This window comes from Branchiostoma floridae, chromosome 11 (assembly GCF_000003815.2).
Source record: "Branchiostoma floridae strain S238N-H82 chromosome 11, Bfl_VNyyK, whole genome shotgun sequence".
In the NCBI taxonomy this organism is placed as follows: domain Eukaryota; kingdom Metazoa; phylum Chordata; class Leptocardii; order Amphioxiformes; family Branchiostomatidae; genus Branchiostoma; species Branchiostoma floridae.
Window position 1 is genome coordinate 12,795,910 of NC_049989.1, and position 19,917 is coordinate 12,815,826.

The 19,917-nt window shown below is 41.4% G+C and overlaps 2 protein-coding genes across 5 annotated transcripts in view; one reads left to right on the forward strand and one right to left on the reverse strand.

Moving 5' to 3' along the window:
- LOC118426514 (coiled-coil domain-containing protein 157-like) overlaps nt 1–19,917 on the reverse strand; it is a 1,184,186-nt gene that overhangs the window by 70,034 nt on the left and 1,094,235 nt on the right. The window lies entirely within an intron of this gene.
- LOC118426545 (carbonic anhydrase 2-like) overlaps nt 1,264–19,917 on the forward strand; it is a 69,402-nt gene continuing 50,748 nt past the window's right edge. The window contains exon 1 of one of the 3 annotated variants that reach the window (XM_035836030.1): nt 1,264–1,385. The gene's annotated coding sequence lies outside the window, so the exon portion shown is untranslated. Of the gene's footprint in view, nt 1,386–10,542; nt 10,792–13,159; nt 13,257–19,917 lie in introns of those variants that run through there. The other 2 variants (XM_035836031.1, XM_035836034.1) reach the window with 2 other exon arrangements.

The window sequence follows — 19,917 nt, forward strand, 5'->3', positions numbered from 1 at the left end:
AATAATACATTTTGTATCCGTGAAACAAGTTATCAACTTTGTGTTGCCTTCCTGCTTTGCCTCCTACAATCTTGCTGTCTAGTGGCAGGATCTTGGCTCCAGCATCTGTAAGCCATGGGCTGATACGTGAGGACTGTGCTGACACCAGCCTGTTGTCTCACACTTATCCAACAAGATAAACCAAGTCGCATTCCTGACCCAAACCTACATCAATAACACGCTGCTGGTGACAAGATCTGGCCAGAACAAACAGACAAAGATCTGTACTTCCACAGAAAATCCTTGGCATGGTTTGAGCAGTTAAAAAGGAACAGACAAGCCCCAAGGAATAGAACTGATGCCATGAAATCCTTAATATGATATATCTTACAAATAATGTTTTAAATTTATATTTCCCGTATCTTCCTCCTGACTTTTCACTTCTTCTATCTATTAAGTACATAGTATTTAACATCCCTATTAGGGGAAAAGAATGGTGTTTCCTGTTTCCCAACCTACATGTGCCCTAGAAAAACCTGTAGACCCTAGACTTTTATTGGCGTGGGCAGTGGAGTCACAATAGTTTCCAGTTAGAATTTTTATTCAGTCTGTTTCCTATTCATTCTTAGTGGAAAAAATACAGCTAAATGTTCAATCTAACAAAGGATAAATGTATCCACAGATTTGTAACCAACTGCACAAAATTAAAGTTTGACATTGAATTATATTAGTGAAGAGTCCTCATGCATTTCAGTTCTAACTGACTATTGCATCGGTTGAGTTTTGGCCAAAGTCTTTAAAAAAAGATACTGTAAATGCATTTAAGTTCGCGGGGATTTAATTTCGCGAAAGCGGGAAAAAGAACTTTTCGCGGTGGATTTAAGTTCGCGGTAACACCATAGACTGCAGTCTAATACCATAATAGAAAAATGTTCGCGGTGGTTTTAAGTTCGCGGTGAAGTGGTCACCGCGAAAACTGCGAACATTAATCTACCGTGAACATTTCTGCATTTACCAGTCCCTACCGACTCTAATGTTATCAGGACTGAAACAGGAAACACAACATTTTTTTCCCTAGGCCTAACAAATACACAATCATGTATATTGCACAGGGAGACATGTAGAACACAGTTTACATGTACACACTGTTTTGGTCTCACTGCCAAATAAACCATTTATCACCAACAGCCTGGAATCTGTTCCCATGGCAACGATAAACACAAGGATCAATTACCCTTCTCTTGTTCCCAGTAAAGACATCCTAAACCCCCAAGCATACCCTCATTAATCATTGCTGGACCACCATCAGTACTAGTTACTAGGAGTCGGACTGAAAAGGCCTGCACACTTTCCAAGTGTCATTCCAAGGAGTAGAGGGTTTGCAAGAAGAACGTCAACGAGTACTGGTACGTGGACTTAGTACATTTTCTTCACCACTTTTTTGGGGATTCTAACCAAGTTGTATATAATGCAAATTACTGTAACTGGGAAACTTTAAGTTTAGCAGATGTGTACGTGCTTAAGGAAAAGTTTCTCTAGATGCACTCATGATCAGTCTTATGGAGTGAATATGGTAGCCAATGACAACTTCCTATTTGATGACTAAATGCAGGATAAAACATATTGACTGCACAGCTTATTTATACAGTGACCACAGGTATTTCTTGAAAGGACCTTGGCTTAAGGTTTGCATGGACTCCAGTCAGTAATTCTTACTACTGAGCACTTTCCCTCCCTGCTTTATGCTTTTAATTGACGATATCCACTTGCTATACAGTCAAACCTGCCCGAGCGACCACCTCTTCTCAGCGACCACCTGGCCATTTCGACCGCTTTTTCCCGGTCCCGATTTTTTTTCCCATTGACGTAAGCATTAAGCGACCTTTTCTTAACGACCACCTGGCCAACGCGACCGCGACCAGCCCAAATTGGGTCCCATAACGACCGCATCATTTTCAAAATTGAGGTTTTCATCGATTTTTGATGATAACTAGCGCGATTTTGTGCCGAAATCGGCCAGTTTGCGTCGGATTTTGACTGCCATTACGATGTTATGTTTAGAATACAGATGACGGCGGTCAATGGGTGGGTCAATGGGGCAGTCTACTGTAATATGGGAGGAAATTTCGTTGTAAGAAAATCCGAATTTAGTTGTTACAGAAGTTTTCTTTTTTCAATCTATATCATTATAAGGTGAATGAATGCTGAAACGTATATAGCCTCATACTTTTTCAAGAAAGATTTGTGTAGCTCATACCTTTTTAAGGAAGATCTGTGTGAGTGCTTTTGTTCAACTGTACTGTACATTCACAGGTGGGTAAGTACGCTATCGGGACGTACCGGGCATCGAATTCGAAAGGTGCACCGTAGTTATTTCAGATACGGCGATCAAGAATACAGCGACGCATAAAGGCTTGTATGGTAACAGACAGCATCAAAGTTCCCTTACTGTCTAAAACCTTAGTGTACAAATATTGAGCTTTATAACACTGTATCGAATAAAAGCTCAATAAAAGCATGGGGTTAAATTTACAGTTTACAGTGTGCGTGTTGTATTTGGCATTAAAGACCTCGCTTCTTTGCGTGCGTGCAGTGTGTTTGCTATTTGCCATTAAACACAACGGAAACCATTTATACTTTGCATCGGGCATGTTTTGAGTTGATACTCTTCTCAGCGACCACCTGTCCAAATCGACCGTTTTTTCCCGGTCCCCCGGGTGGTCGACTTGGGCAGGTTTGACTGTACTTTCATTTTTGGGAAGTTGGAGAACCAAGTATTTCACTTGGCGTGGCCTTATTTCAAATTGCACCCAATATTTTCTCTGTCAAACTAAGTTTAAGTAAGGTGCACCAGGGCTCGAAATACTGGGTGCATGTTCACCCAGGTGCACCCAAAATTGGAGATGTGCACCCAATCTTTTTCTGTGGGTGCACCCAAATATTTTCTAAAGGTTAATTTGTGTGTACTATGTAAAAACTAGTATACATCATATTCTTGAGTGTTAGAAAGATAATAAAAATGTCTATCATCATTCTTGTTTAAGAATTTGATACCTTCTAACTTAGTTTTATTACTAGGTTATTACTTCAATTTATTAAATAAGTGGTGCACCCAAAAATGTTTTGGTGCACCCAATTTCTTAATCCCAAAAATGAATTTCGAGCCCTGTGCACCATGGCCTGGTGTATCTACCTGCATGCCCCCAAAGGAATTAGAAGCCCTAGTTATTATCCCAAAGAAGGGTAATGAGGTATGTCTTGAGACCTTCACTGGAAAGGCCAGCGCATCAAATTCATTTCTTTTATTACAAGCAGTCTAAAAGCAGCTGTTTAGGATAAAGTGTTACAGATACGCTCTTGGCTGAACTGGAACTTGACCAAGGAAGGTGATTCATTATCAGTGCGTGTGAACCTTGTCTGATTAACTTGTAACGATGTCGCGGCGGTTCCTTCTGATTTACGTACGGTGGTCTGATTCCAGCATTGGAGTCGGAGAAGTTGAAAGTTCAACATTATCTGTTCCTATATCTACACCTGTATAAAAAAGCGAAGAAGATGTCAACCAACCTGTTAGCTTAGTACCTACAATTAGTTAGATCATTGTATCTTGGTGTCTCTGCATATGTCTGTTAATAATACATGTAGGTATCTTATCAGTGATCTGTACCTAGCCCGTCGAGGCATGAATGTACATGTACAATAAAGGTCTTTCATTCATTCAATGTTATCTCACGCCCTGTTGATGATGCAAAAATGAAAACAGTTTACTTGTTTTGTTTTACAATCCCACTGTAAATGGATTATTTTGCGTTCAAGATAAATACCTTCTGAATGGGCCAGAATTTGGAAAACTCCTCTGATGAGTTCTAGGAAACTTTAGCTTCACAACAACATGCCAAAGCGTCCAGCATTTTGGCATTTGGCAGCACTCGTCTTTAAGTCTTACTTTAGATTTGTTCCCCTGGTATTCATATTGATTTGTTTTTATATGTCAACTTTGTGAGACAGTGTATTCTGCTGTTTGGGACAAGTTGTTGTGACTGTTCAATACACTTTTGACTAGTATCTTATGGTATACATTCAGTTAAAGAATAAGTTGATTCATAAGTTCATTGACTGAAAAATGCTGCTAGTGCATGTTAGTTAAAAACGATGCATTTCGGGTTTATAAGATCATGCGACTATAATTATAGTCTTTTAACTGTCAAAAATAAATCATACTTTGAACAAAAAACAGTCCTGACCCAAAAGAAGTAAGATTGAGAGGGCGGACAAAGTGTTATGAAAACACACATGGGACTTGTCAGTTGTCACCATTTCTTCTTTTGCTTGTATTAAGCAGGTCTACTTAGGTCCAAGATAAAGTAATGATGTCATTGTGGGAGGGACTGGTCTCAGATGACTGGACACTTACTGTAAATGTATTTAAGTTTGCGAGGATTTAATTTCACAGGAAAAAGGACTGTTCGCATTGGTTTTAAGTTCACGGTAGCACCATGCACTCTAGTCTCTTATACTTCCACGGAAAAATGTATACGGTGGTTGTAAGTTCACAGTGAATTGGCGAACATAAAACCGCCGCGAACATTGCTGCATTTACAGTATTTTGCTGTCCAAATAGGTTACTGAGTGAGTGAGTGAGTGAGTGAGTGAGTAAGTGAGTGAGTGAGTGAGTGAGTGAGTGAGTGAGTGAGTGAGTGAGTGAGTGAGTGAGTGAGCTTATTACTGAGTGAGTGAATTACTAAGTGTGTGAGTGAGAGAGTTCAAGTGAGTGAGTGAGCTTATTACTGAGTGAGTGAGTGAATATATATATAAGCTACATGTACATAACTTCAGGAAACAGGTAACAGGTTATGTAACATTTTCTTTGCTGGTGAGACACTTAAAGTAAAAATAGTCAAATATATGAATCCTGATAATTATGAAGCTTTCATGTTTTCACTGTCTTTGATTTGTACAACACTTATATTATGGTCTTTTGTACAATTCATGCACTCCAAATATGATAAATCCCAGTGTCTTTTCCTCTGGTTGATTAACCTTTCGTCCCTCATTGCCAATTGTTCCCCCAATGAACAGAAAGAAATTGAGATTTCCTTGTACTTAATAAGTACTAAGCCTATTGATCATTGCAAGCAGTAACTGCTGACAACCTCCCACTGGTTTATGTACTATTTATATTATTGCATGAATGTGCACTTTTGGTATTGGCAATCTGTATTGCAGCTAAGGCTATTGGAATTTTGCCATCTTGAATATCGCTAAGCCACGACAAATTATCAAACCATGATTGTGATTGACGAATAACCGTAGTCCTTGCCTACATGTCACTGTGTATCAGTTCAGACAAAAACAAACAACGCAAAGAACATGGTTAAAAAACTAATAGATAAGTACTACTACTCAACACAAACCATATGCTTGAAACCATGACAAAATCCATGTGGCACTGCTATCACTGCCGGCATGTCACAGCTATTTTTACGGAAGTGGGCCTATTAGCATTAATATTAGGCCTACTTTACATTACGCTTTTCGCGTTAGCGGTAAATTTCCCATTATCGGGACGCCGCTATCGGCATCTCTATAGACACACCGCCCGGAAATCTGACAGGACACCCGCGGCGCGCGGTCGAATGTAAAATCTTGGTGAAAATCTACCCGTAAAGATCGCAGTTCTTTGCTGCACGTTGTTATATTGAACAACCGTTAATTTTTTGTTTGCGTACCGCTACCAAGTGATTGAAAATTCAAATACGTGACTTGCATGAGAAATACTTGACTACGTTGTTTTTTGCTGACACTTCCGGTAACTTCGACCACAAAATTTTCGATAAAAAAAGCACTTTCAAAGCGAACTGTTTGATAGAAGATCTCTTTCTTTCAGTGATGACCTGCTAAATTATGGCTACGTACTGAAATAACCGTGAATATACGCATAATTCCTGCAGGTACAACTACCTCGTACGTAAAAACTCAAGCTGCCAGCAGTTCATGTAGCGGGAATTTCCCCACCAATGTCATAGCAACGGCCACCACTGTCATAGCAACGGCCAATCGGAGATGCGTAATGGGATTACTTCATACAAAATTTGCAGAGATAGCGGCTTCTGGTTTCGGTACAACGTAACGATGTATTGCAGGAGAAAATATTCGGAATCGAACTTGTATATTTTTTTACATGTCTTCCACGAAAATTGTGCAAAAGTAGGTCGTCCAAAAATGTGAGAATGAGACTATTTTTCGCTGACATCCCGCCTGCTTTGAAGGTTGACTGCAGACCCGATTGACGTAAGAGCCTGCGTAGGTGGCCATTACGGAAAAGGCAGGCCGTGAAAACTATTTTTTCTGCGTAGTTCGGGTTGATTTTGGGGTTGACATTCATTCTACTAGTATATAAAAAAGTAACTATCAGGAGACTGTTTTCTTATCACTGTATTCTTTAATACCCAGCGTTATGAACATGATCGCTGCTGGCAATTTTCCTCCAATGTTTTGCAAATCTGTACCCACCATTTTCGCGCCATATGCTAATAAGCGCGCGCTTTATGCTAAACGTCTAAACCCTGACTCCCGCTAACGCGAGCCCGACGTGTTCTCTTTATAGTATTACGCAGTTTGGCGTTGACGGGGACTCCCGCTGAGCCTACGGGCGTACGCTTCGGAGTGGACGGGAGAAAATTTGGCGTTAGCGGGACTACGTTAACGGGAACTCTCTTTACACGGGAGTCCCGTTAACGCAGCCCCGCTAACGCCAGTCCCGCTAACGCGAAAAACGTAATGTAAAGTGGGCCTTAGTATCAACAAATTCTGGAATTGAACTGACGTGTGTGGCTAATAGTAGGCTTGCAGAGTAGAGATCGAGAGGTCACTGGTTCGATTTCTGATACACATATTCCAGGTGTTTAGACATTGTGCTCTTGGGAAAGGCATGTACAACAACTTTGCTCACTCCACCCAGGTGTAAAATTGGGTACCTAATTCGGTAAGGACCAATCTAGACACAGTTTTTACCGATATCTATGGAGATGTCGGGAGGATCTACAAATGTAGAACATTGGGGGCAAGACACCCGTGGCGCTTGCAGTCATAAACACATCGCGAGATTTTCAAAATGGCAGGAGGAACGACGGTCAGCATTTCTGCTCATGACAGATCAGATTATGTTCTCTCTGTATCTCACTAGCGTGCTTTTAAACATGAGCATATCAGGAATGACGACACTGGCCAACTACGATCAACTGTGATTTCGTCCTCACTGCCCCCATCTCACTTGCAATTCTGATAATTCGGACAATTATGGACTGATTATATGGAGAAGCCTAGCATGGTTCCGCTTGGCAACAAAGTGATCTTTTCAAACTTTCATGAATCAGCATTTAGCAGAATCCTTCAAAGCTCTAAGGGTAACTCCCGGTAAGCCTCTTGTAGATGCTATGAGTATGAATCATTTATTGATTAGATTCTATTGACGCAGCCATACTTAAAATACTTCGCAGAGGCTCCAACGGAGCCTGACCTTTCACAGAAAAGATGTCAAAATCTAATTCTCAAAATGTAGGCCATGACTGGGACTATGTAATTTATATCATTTAAGTTGCTAAAATGGAATCAAGTACTTCCATGTAGTAATGAACCTTAAAAAAAAAGTTAAAAGGAGTGGAGAAGGACTTCTTTATTAACTGGTTTTTATCTATGATTTCGTAAAAATACTGTTTTTCAGTGGTTACCAAGTTTCTAGGCAAGCAGATGTGAGATAGCAGAGAGGTACTGTAACAGGTTCGATTCCTGGTCATCCTGGCTAGATGTTATGTCCTAGGGAAAAGCACTTTGCACAACTCTCCGGATAGGTGTAAAAATGGATATCTGACTCTGGTTGGGGAGGTAAAAGGCAGTGGAAGGAGAGGGTTGGACTTCGCCTTCCAAAACTGTGCCCTAGACACAATACAGAGAGTGTGTTCTTCTGTACCAAGGCTTGAAATACTTGTTTTCTGCATACCTGCACTGGTGTGGGTAACATTGAAAATTACCTGCACCAGACAAATTTTACCTGCACCACTCAGAATTTACTAGGGAGTATGGATCATACTAAAAGCAAAATTGTTCAGGAACCATTGTTTGTTTGTTTTCTTTATACTTAGAACAATCTTCATGCACCTACATCATAGGACATTTATGTATAAAACCCAGTACATGGACCAGTGCAGGTTAGGCGCAGGTAGACACCAGAAATACCTGCACAGCTCCAATTTTATATGCACTAACCTGTGTATGCAGGTGGTATTTCGAGCCCTGTGTACTGTGCATGGGCACTGTCCCTACAACCTTAAAAAGGCTATAAACTAATAGTAATACAACCTTCACCTCCCCCTTTCAGTGCTCTCAAGATGTTATTGATACAAAGAGATGGTATGTGGATGAAGGATTGCTGTACTATATCAAGTGTTGTAATGTCATGTCAAACACTTGTAGAACAGACTTTGATTAATGTTGTTTATTTTCTTTGTCACCAAAAACAGCTGGAGCTGTACACAACTGATAAAAGGAATGGACAACATGTTTAAGATAGGGACAGAAATCTGTGTCAGTATTGCACAAGGTATTTCTGTATCTGATGTAAGGAAACTGTACTGGTGTGCAAGTGTTCCAGTGACATGTATCAGCGTCCAGTGGTGGTTTGAATACCAAGAGATTAGTTGCTCACCTGTCTTGCACGTTACTGGAAAGAATTGCAATTCTTAGGATGGGATGTTTATCCATGGTCTACTGTTTACTGTACTCGTCCAAAAGAGCTAAAGGGAAAGTTTAACCTGGTCACCATTATCCACTGGTCAGCTTTTGGGTGCTTCTGTCAGCCTGTCTGAAAATAGCTCCGGGCCTTCAGAGATTTTGCCCCTAGAGCTTTTGCCAGCCTTGTGTGAGTGAACCCTACTCTCCAAGCAGATCCTACGGTAGCATAAATTAGTATCAAAAGCTGGCAGAGGAGTGAAGCTGGCTTAGGAGTGTGTTTTGCTACCGGGGCAAATGTACACCTCTTGGCTGCCTATACCTACACCCCTTGGCCAGTTTAGTACTATCATATGCCATTGTTAGAATTGCAAGTGTGTGTGTGCATGCATGCATGTGTGTGTGTGTGTGTGTGTGTGTGCATGTATACAATATAATCAAATCAACATGGCCTTCCTTAAGTTTAATGTACTTGTAAAGGCCATGACTTACCAGTAGACACTGCCTGATGATGAGAGCTATGACAATGAGGGTGACGTACCCTCCCACCGCTATCACTACTATGGCTCCTGTCGGCAGCAGGGGCTCCGACACAGCCGGGGTCACGGTAGGGGACTGAAATAACAACCATTAAATTATCACACTAGTTAAGTACTTTTACAATGCTGTTTGACTTTGAGCAATGATATGGCCCCAGGGTTCTAGCTAGTGCATTTTAGCGTAGTGGGCCACTATGCTATAATTTGTGACCACTACGCTAAAATGATGGCCACTACGCTAATTTCTAACAAGTGTAGTGGTGCTTTGCTATCATTTGCTTGTTCAACAATGTCTAATCAATGTCAGAACAATGAAAAATTATGATATGCCAATCAATACTGAAAAAAGTTACTTTTAACTCTACATTGTCAAAATCTTACCGTGGAGGGACCAAGACCCCCCTTTCCACACCAATCTCCTGATTGGTTGCTTCACTAGACCATGCCATTCCCACTACACTAAAATGAAAATATTTATCCTGGCTTGAACCGGTACCCTACATATGCCATTGGTTGTTTGGCACATATAGGGTGATTTGTGTTCAATAAATATCAGTTCATATCTTTGACATGTAACACATTTTAATCATACCTACCTGGCCCATTTCTTATCATATAATCCAATTCAAATTAATAACATAACGTTAGTTACATGTGTACACTTCTACCAGAACTGTTCAATACTAGGTACTGAATACTCAATAAGGGAGAATGGCGAAAAAATATGACACTTCCGACTTATAACTATAAGAAAATTGTTATTATACTTACCGACATGATCTTGATCTAGCGGCACTTTTGGCACAGTCTGAGAATTGCCACTTCAACACTTACCCCAACCCCGCCAAAATTTCAAATATTGTTATGGACGCCATCTTGAATCGCTCACCAACATATTACGCCCCAAAAATAACTCTAAATCTACATTTTCCTCACGGAGTTTCTCACATAGTAATCTCGCCTTCACATAGGATACGAAAATATCAAACTTTTTGTTTCAAAACTCCCAATAAAGACGAAAAACGGTGGAGATCTTTCAAACTCACGACTCGAACCTTGTTGTCAGGAATGCTATGCGAGTGACCTGAATTGACCTTAACCGCATCTTACCAAAAAGATTGTGATCGCAGAGAAAATGAAGTAACAGATACCGTTCGTTATGAAATGATTACGCTATATCTTAACATTTCGTAGACACAGCATAGTTTTTGATTTTTTTGATGAAAAAAGTGATTTTAATGGATTTCGTTCCCAAAATGTTTGTAAATGATGCAGTGCGTTTGTGTGCTATCGCAGCCGGCCCCTACATTGCACCTGTAGTGACATCATAAGGTTGCTCACCTGTCTTGGGATCGTCCAGTAATTGTCCTACCTGTCATCTTAATGTCGCGGTGACACTGACGAGCTCTTAATGACTTCCGAGATCAAATCCTCTGTAAAACCTTGGTAAAACAGTTAAGGTTGATATTTTTGACCAAAGTCAAAGAAGAAAATATCGTAGGTCACCGGTGGGGTTTTTGGAGGCACCTGTTTTGACTTCCTGAAGGTAGGCCATGCTTTTGCCTATACTCACAACCCCTTATAGTTGATATCAACGTAGGAAATGATATTTTGCTGTTAGACAACTGTTTATATGCCTGCTTTCGATATTGTCGTAATTGTTGGTTCGGACATTTTAAATGTCTTTTGTATGACATTGGTGGGGAGATTTGCTGTGTCGTTTCCTTCGTTTCAAAGTCCACCTTAAGTTGTAAATTCAAACTGAGCAAATGCAGCTACTGTATACGTATCATACAGTGACGGGTTATTTACACAAATCGTATCTTGACTAGTAATCGTTCGCAAGGTTACAAACCGGATTATGCAGGCATTCAACAGGTCAATTCTTTATGAAGGCGCAGCTATTGTGTGTTGATGGTTTTGCGTGACGGTACTTTTTGTTACATGTAAATTGAAGCATGACTAAAGGGCCAAACATACCGCTTTCAGTTCATCCGTACCAATCGGTACAAGTTTGCTCGGCCAGCTTTGAAAGTTGGAAGATGAAAAGAAAAAAACAGTTTAGAGGGCTTTGGTCAAAGACCGTGCAATATGCCCAATAAAACTGTCAGGGAAAGTAACGTGAGGACTCAAAGAGAAACAATGGTGGTGTAATAATTCAAGAAGGTTCTTTTGTTTGCTAGGATCCCAGGTTTATACGCCGCTGTAACGTTATAACGTTACAATAGTTACAGTGTCGCCTCTTTCGCAGATTTCTAGAGATAGCGCTGGCGTTTATCTCTTTTGCGGGGGGGGGGGAGTAGGAGGGGATTGCTGGTTATTGATTTTCAAGTTGGACCAGGTTTTCTAATGCAAGGAGATCAAATAGACGCACTAAAATGCTCTCCCGACATTATCGGCATTGTATTTACCGTTCGATAAGAAGGTTATAGTTTGGGTATGTTTGCTTATCTGTCTGTCTGTCTGTCTGTCTGTCTGTCTGTCTGTCTGTCTGTGTCTGTCTGTCTGCCTGCCTGCCTGCCTGTCTGTCTGGCTGTCTGGCTGTCTGTCTGTCTGTCTGTGAACTTTTTAACTCGAGAAGCCTTTGATGGATCCCGATGATATTTGGTAGGTGGGTAGGAGTCGGGAAACGAAGGTCATGTTCGACAATGTGCCGTCTAGCGGCTTTTTCAGGTACTACAGTGGAACGTCCGATTTTGGTTTCTCATTTGAGCTACTCCCATCTTGTGTAATAAAAGCCAGCCCTCCTACGGTCCTAGTCTGCGAGGGAAACTTGTAACGGCGCACGCTCGTACTTGTGAACTCCTGCACTTGTATAAACTCTTGAACATTGCTAGTCTCCGAGTAGACTTGTCAGCTGGATGACAAAGAACAAGAATTTGGCCAAGTAGGGACAAATAAGTTGTCATGGGATCTCAGTCAGTCTTTTGCAGTCTATCCAGCTATCCGCCGGTCGGTCAGTTCACTTCAAGGCAGAGTATTAAACTCCTACTAGACATTTATTCCTAACTTGGCCATAGCCCTCTATTGCTATTCGGCCAGGCCGGAGTCTGGTAGAGACTAGAGCATTGCTACGCTTCGCTGAGATGCAAATTGACCACACGTCAGTGGTAAATGAAACTGTTGATAAATCTACATAGAAAATTGTACATTATTCACAGTGACCCAGGACGCCACTCCGGAAGAAGGTTAAGGTATGGGCAAAAAAGTCCGGAGTGTCGCCCACAGAGACACTGAACGGAAAAAAGGGCGGGAGGGTGGGCTTCTGAAACCTTCCAAGCCACCCCCACCCCCCGGATCACTATGCCCCTCCTCCGTCACTGCCTCCTATTTTCGCTCTCCCGCCCCTTACCCCTCGCCTTCTCCGACGTAGGTTGAAAGGGAGGAAACACGCTGTCTTGGCTGAACATAAAGCTCCCTGGCCAGGTGACAATGTCCAGGTATCTAATGAAGGCACGTGATCTGCTCCCGACCAGGTGTCGCCTCTTAAGGACGCGCAACCCGGTCAGAAGCGCCCACATGCCTTACTTAGAATGGTTGGATTTTTTCTGCTTTTAGCTGTCGATCTATTAGTATTTGCATGACATTTGTGACAAAAAAATGCTGTACCACTTGCCTAGTTTCAAAGTCCGCCTTAAAAGTTAAAAACTTAAACCTAACCCGAGTGCAAGCAACCACAGTCTCGCTTACGTACGTGTGTAATACTGTAATCTACAGTAGTAATTTGCATACTAAGCGTTTCTAAAGCATAATCGTTGCCATGGTTACAAACCGGATTACTAGTACATGAATGCAAAATGTTACGCCTGATTTATGTCATTTAATGATCACGAAAAAAGGTGGCTCTGTGTTCGTACTTTTAATTGCGTGACCTACTTATTTTGTCAAATGAATATTTGAAGCATGACTAAGGGCTTTAAATACCGCTTTTCCTTCAACGGTACCAGTCAGTGCAAACTTTCTTTCATCCGTGCCAGCCAGAAGGTAGCGTTGAAATCTTCGAAATAACAGGTAAGAGGGCCTTTAAAAGTCAAAGATACAATATTCGCACTAAAATTTTCAGGTAGAGTAACGACGAAAGGCCTCGAAGGGAAAAATTGTGGTAATTATAGCTTAGCCATTCCATAGGTTGCTTTTGCTAGGATTTTAGGTATAACGTTTTAGTTGATAGCCTGGTATCCAACCGTATTATAACTCTCGTATGAGTTGTGTCTCTTCTGTCCTCTCCGCACATGTATTTACGGAGAGGACAGAAGAGTTATAGTCGAAAACAAAGAGACTATGACGTTATGATGTTGTCTTTATATATGGTTTTTCAATCCTACGTCTTATAATATAAAGATACAATGTATGTACACCTAACATGCATGTAGTCTCTACGAAAGAGACCCGGGAGCTATATCACGGCTGGATACCAGGCTACCTTCTATGGGCAAAGTAGACTAACGAACGGGTAGACCGTAAAACTTGATCGATGAAACACTACGATCACTTAGTATAAGGGTCGAAAGGTGAAAGAAGTCAGCTGTGTAGAATTATGTAGCGCCTTGTGGTAACGACGCTGAGCGGTACTGACATTGGCCAGGTTACCCGTGTCGAGATAATGTGTTGACGGCTAGCGCTCTTCGATAAGATTTTGTTCCTGGAGCTTGCACTCTTCAGTACAAACCTGGTGTGTTATGCCACGGGGCGGTTTACCTGGTATAGCTAACGTCATATTATCAAACCGGGGCTGTTTGTGGAAACGAAAAAAAAAAGTATACGTAAAACATGCACAAGCAATGCCCACGATTATTCTCTTTACGTATTGTGTGGTTTGGTGTCTTTTATATCATTTTTTTTTCGTTCCCGAAAGCTGCCCGGCCGGGCCCCGTGTTTGGAAATGTGACATAGATATCGGGTAATACGTAAAGGTATGAATTAGAAGACGACAAAATACACAAAAAGTAGGAAAATTCGTTCCTTATCATTGAAATTCGCTCCTTTCTCACGCGGCGGCCATGATAGATCGAAGACGAGGTCAATGAGGCAAACAGACAAAACTTATTTCTAAAATAAGGTCCCATTTAGTTTCCACCCAAACAACTCAAATTTTCATGATACAAGATAGAATAATAAATATTACGAGAAGTGTTATGCACCGAAAGATATAGCAATTTAGAGTAGTGAAGACTGACTCCATAGTCCCTTAAGAGATGCAAAATAAAAACATAGTAATGCAAATTTTTGACGGATTTGCAGCCATTCACTTGTTGGTCGCTTTCCTAATTGGCAGGCTATCATTGGTTGAACTGCTAATTATGATGGACAGTCTTTTGTTTGCCACATTGAACTCTTTTTAGATCTATCATGGCCGCCGCGTGAGAAAGGTGTATTCGAACCCCGAAGTGACGCAACTTGCGTGACACATGTACAAGTGCAGTGAGATACCACCTTTACTTGTTTCTACGGTGTACCCGAAATGACATTTCGTTATTTTGGCCCATGCTCGACCTACTTCCGTCATGTGTAAACCTAATCAATTCTATTGAGCTACAAATTTTCCGACAGTGACCCAAAAAGACTAATTGCTAGCAGTTCGTAATAATGAAAATTTGATAGGACGTAGTTGTAATAGAATTAGAACAAAACGCAGTTAGCTCAACGGTACAGACTCGTTAAGTGCAATTACCCTACATCAGAGGACGGACGGACCGGAAAGATGGATGCTAAAAAATGTCGTAAAAGAATACAAATAGGAACACGGAAGACAATTTGTTCAACAGCTAGAGTTGGATCAAAATATGGAAAGCGACAAAAACATAGAGACACCTTTATTGACACGACAAAAGTACAGAGACTTTCGTAATGTCTACATGTATAACAACTACTTACAGTACAACTAAACAATTGGCGAAAATAACACAACAGTGCCGCAGTGATCGAATCCCGCAGTGCCGCACCGGTGCCCCAAGTGCAGTGAGATACCACCATAAACTAATCACAATGGTGGAGCTCACCGTATATATACTGTACGACATAGTTGCACCTATCTATATGCATGTACATGTCTTGTTTCAATCTTTAAGGTCATGCGTATCTTCTTCAGCAGTTCCTTCCCTTGCACATTTCCTTGACGATACATACATCACCATTTTTTTCACTCGATCGACCACTGACACGGAATACTGGCAACAAAATCACCCATTTGTACAGAATCAATAACATTATTAACAATCGACTCCTTCTATTGCACACGCCAATTGCAATGTTTAACGCATGTATGTACTGTAAAGCTAGGAGCACAACCCGCCGTACGTGCAATTTGTGCGTACGTTTTTTTTTTTTGGGGGGGGGGACGTATTTCTGAAAACGTTCAGGCTGTACAGGGCAGGCGCGTCGCCTGTGCTGGCACGTACGGGGGGCGAATCCGCAGCCCGATAGCACACAGAGTTTTGCCTGCGCGTAAACTTCTACGACGTGTCTGCGTGCTACAAAATCTGTCGGATTCCCTACGAGTTCGTACGGAGGCGGTACTTACCACTTACGGATCCCATAAGATTACCCACGTTTTGGCACGTATACAGCACGTATTTGCACGTACGGCGGGTTGTGCCTTTCGCGTCAATCACACACAATTCAGCCAATCAGTAATCAGCATTGGTAATACGATAAGAAGTATCCGCGCTGGTCCCACATCATGTAATATTCCATTTGACAACCCGACTCTGTGTTTTATATTCACCGTGGTCAGCGGAGTGGCCATGAGAGGGTTAGCGGGAAACATTTGTTATCCCAGAGGTCCTGACTTTGACTGTCGCCTCGAATATTGTTGGCACCCACAGTCCCGTGCGATGAAAAAATCAAAGCCATTAGCATGGCAGTGGATTACACCGACATAGAGAGTTAATTTCGTTTGGTGCATCTCACCTTATGAGAGTTGTCAGAGGATTAAGGAAGAAAATTGCATAGTTACTTTGCGAATTTGTGCCAATTTTCCCTTGCGGTACACACTTGGACATGCGTGGAATTTTGCGTGTGCCGAACAAAATGGCCGCACTCCCGAAATGTCACAATCTCAGCTTGAATACATGATGAACTTTATTGCTCGACATTTGTACATGGTACAGTGTATGGCAACGACTGTTACACAAAGTACAAAAAAGGTGTATAGAATAAGACTTAATATCCTAATTAACATAACAAGAAGGGCTAACACAAGTCTTTGATATAGTGTTACAATCGAGTTGGGCTAATCATGAGTTTCATTACTCTTTCTTATAGCAAAGCAGTCTTTGATATATTTGCCTATCTTTGCATTATGGGGTTAGTGGCATCTGAAGATATATACAAATCTGTCTGTAGCATCGAGTCTCTTGAAATCTGCTGTACTGGATTCAAGAAATGTGAATAGCTCATTACGTAAAATAGTGTATCTAGAACATCAATGCATGATAACTTATTGGAAATAGCAATATTGCCAATGATTAAAAAAAAGATAAATAATATTTCTGGCTAAAAACACAAAAGTAAACGACACTACAGTGCCGCAGCATTTTTTTTCTATTTGCTTTTGCACAAACTTTCTATAATGCATTTTGTATTATCTTTCGCAAGGCAGGTCGGACTTTTGCTAGACTATGGTGTTACTCACATGGCGAAACTGCAAGGGAGGTCCCTGTAGCTCAACTGGTAGTGGCCTCACAATTGAGCTTCTAGTTCTATGATGGTAACCTGTTAAATCCTGGGTAGAACATTTCTGTTGGGGTTGCACCCGTTTTTCGGAAGGGACGTTGAACGGGTGAGGGGGGCGTTATAACTGTTACGGTGCCGTTTTGTCGTTTTCCCCCTTCGTTTTGTTTTACTCCCAACCACCCTACAGGGCAGAAAATGTTGCTAGTGTCTCTCCAAACGTCTGCTTGGAGATGAAGAGTCAACGCACTTGCCCTTCTTGCGATTCAAGTACCGTTGCTCAACTGAATAATTCAAACGATCGGCGAAACGCTGATCGATTCGCGGAAGTCATTCCGGAGTAGTCGACCTGAAAATGTATTAGTCCTCGTTGCTGATTGGCCCTTGTTGCTGATTGGTTTAATTGTGATTGACGTGAGTGATGGGCTATATTAGTGTAGACTGAAACTCGTGCGATGATTGCGTCCAAATTAGGCCCTGTGGGTGGTGAAAGAATGAGAAAAATCACATATAAACGGCTTCGAGATATCGATCGAGAATTTCCCAAACCTGATTACCTAGATTTCTTCAAGCGCTAATGTTTAATGCTTCAAAGTCTATTATGTTATCATAATTTCGAGGTAAAATTGGGAAATTGCTGATTAGATTTGTATGGATTGACACAAAGAAACAGGCAAGAACTGCTTTAACAACATGTAACGTTGTGCTAGTGCAGAAAGAAAATTTCAGTTTCTCTAGATCTTACAGTCTAAAACAATTTAAGAAAAGCAGGGCTTTGTTTCGGATGTCCCTGTAGCTCAACTGATAGCCGTCCCACACTTGAACTTCTGGTTCCAAGTAGTTGGTAACTTGGATACCCTGGTTCAAATCCTGGGTAGGACATCTCGCTTAGGGCTGTACCCTTCTTTCGTGTTAAGGGACTTAAAATGGAACTCCCTTGTTTAAGGGGGTGCCTCGAGCACTTTAAAAGGGAAGCGCTAGCAACCTCTCTCAGTAAAAATATACACTGCTATATTGAAACTAGCCGCTACCATGTAAGCTTTCTAAAAGAATGAGCACTTCACTGCTCTTGGGGCACCGTTGCGGCACTGCGGGGTTCCTTCACTGCAACACTGTTGTGCTATTTTCGCCGATGTTTGTATAATTCAGATATTGCATAGTACGTAAAATTATGACTAAGAATACAACAAAATACACAAAACGTAAGAAAATTAGTTCTTTATCTCTGAAATCAGTATATATGAACTTTATTGCTCGACATTTGTACATGGTACAATGTTGAGTCATCTGCGAACCCCGCAGTGCCGCACCGGTGCCCAAGTGCAGTGCGACACCACATTTACACCTATTCTGATTAGTCCCAACGATACACATGCTTTGACGACGGTTTAGTTTGACAAATGGCTGTGTTAACGACGGCACATGCCCCAATGAGCATGTAGATTAGTGGGCCTCCACGTTGGAGAGAAGTCTAGCGGTATTGATCCGGGGGGTCTGCCCTGAGCGGGGAAACATCAGTCATGCGCCTGACGCTACATACATCACATTGTGTGGATGGCCCCCAGGTCTGCAGCAATGGTGCATTTTTCCTCCCTTATTGCCATCTGTTTTTCCTCCCTCCTTCCTTCCTTCCTTCCTTCCTTCCTTCCTTCCTTCCTTCCTTCCTTCCTTCCTTCCTTCCTTCCCTTTCTTGCTTTTGTTCTTTCTGTATTTCCCTCTTTCCTTTTTCTTCCTTTTATGCTTCCCTCATTCTTCTATTTTTTCATGCTCTCTTTCTTTTCTTTTTTTCTTCCTGCCTTTTCCTTCCTTCATTTTTATCTTTCTTTCCTTCTCTTTCTTTCCTTCTCTTTCTTTCCTTCTTTTTTCCTTCCTTCCTTCCTCCCTTCTTTTCTTTCTGTCTTCTATTAAAGCTCCCCACATTTCTCTAATTTTTCTTTCCATCCCCTCTTTCTTTTCATCTTTCCCACCCTTTTCTTCCTTCCTTCCTTTCTTTTAAATCTCTTTCAATCTTTCCCTCTTTTTATTCTTCCTTCCTTCTTATATTCCTTTCGTTTATTTTCTCTTTCCCTCTTTCTGTCTGTCCGCCTGTCTTTTTCTTTTTAATCTACCTCCCATCCTAAATCCTCCCTTCCTTCCTGCCTTCCTGCCTTCCTTCCTTCCTTCCTTCCTTCCTGCCTTCCTTCCTTCCTTCCTTCCTTCCTTCCTTCTTTCTTTCCTTTTTTCCTTCCTTCCTTCCTTCCTTCCTTCCTTCCTTCCTTCCTTCCTTCCTTCCTTCCTTCCTTCCTTCCTTCCTTCCTTCCTTCCTTCCTTCCTTCCTTCCTTCCTTCCTTCCTTCTTTCCTTCCTTCCTTCCTTCTTTCCTTCCTTCCTTCCTTTACTTCCTTCCTTCCTTCATTGCTTCCTTCCTTCCTTCCTTCCTAACTTACTTACTTTTTCCTTCCTTTCTTCTTTCCTTCCTTCCTTCATCCCTCCGTTCCTTTTTTTATTTTTTCTTCCTTCATTCCTATCTCTTTTATTCTTTCTTTCCTTCTTATTCTTTCTTTCCTTCCTTCGTTCCTTCTTTCCTTCCTCCTTCCTTCTTCCTTCCTTTTTCTTTCTGTCTTTCGGTCTTTCCCTCTCTTTTTTCTTCCGTTTATGCTTCCCTTATTCCTCTGTTTTTCTTTCATGCTCTTTCTTTCTTTTCTTCTTGTCTTTGTTCCTGCATTTTGTACCTTCATTCCTATATTTCTTTTATTCTCTTCCTTTCCTTTCTTCCTTCCTTCCTTCCTTTCTTCCTTCCTGCTTTCTTCTTTTTCTTTTCTTTCTGTCTTTCTGTCTTTCGCGCTTTTTCCGTACATGCGTTCCTTATTCCTCTATTGTTCTTTCTTCATGCTCTCTTTCATTTCTCTCTTCCCGCCTTTTTCTCCCTTCATTCCTATCTTTCCTTTATTCTCTTTACTTCCTCCCTCCCTTCCTTCATTCCTATCTTTCCTTTACTCTCTTTACTTTCAGAAAACAAATAA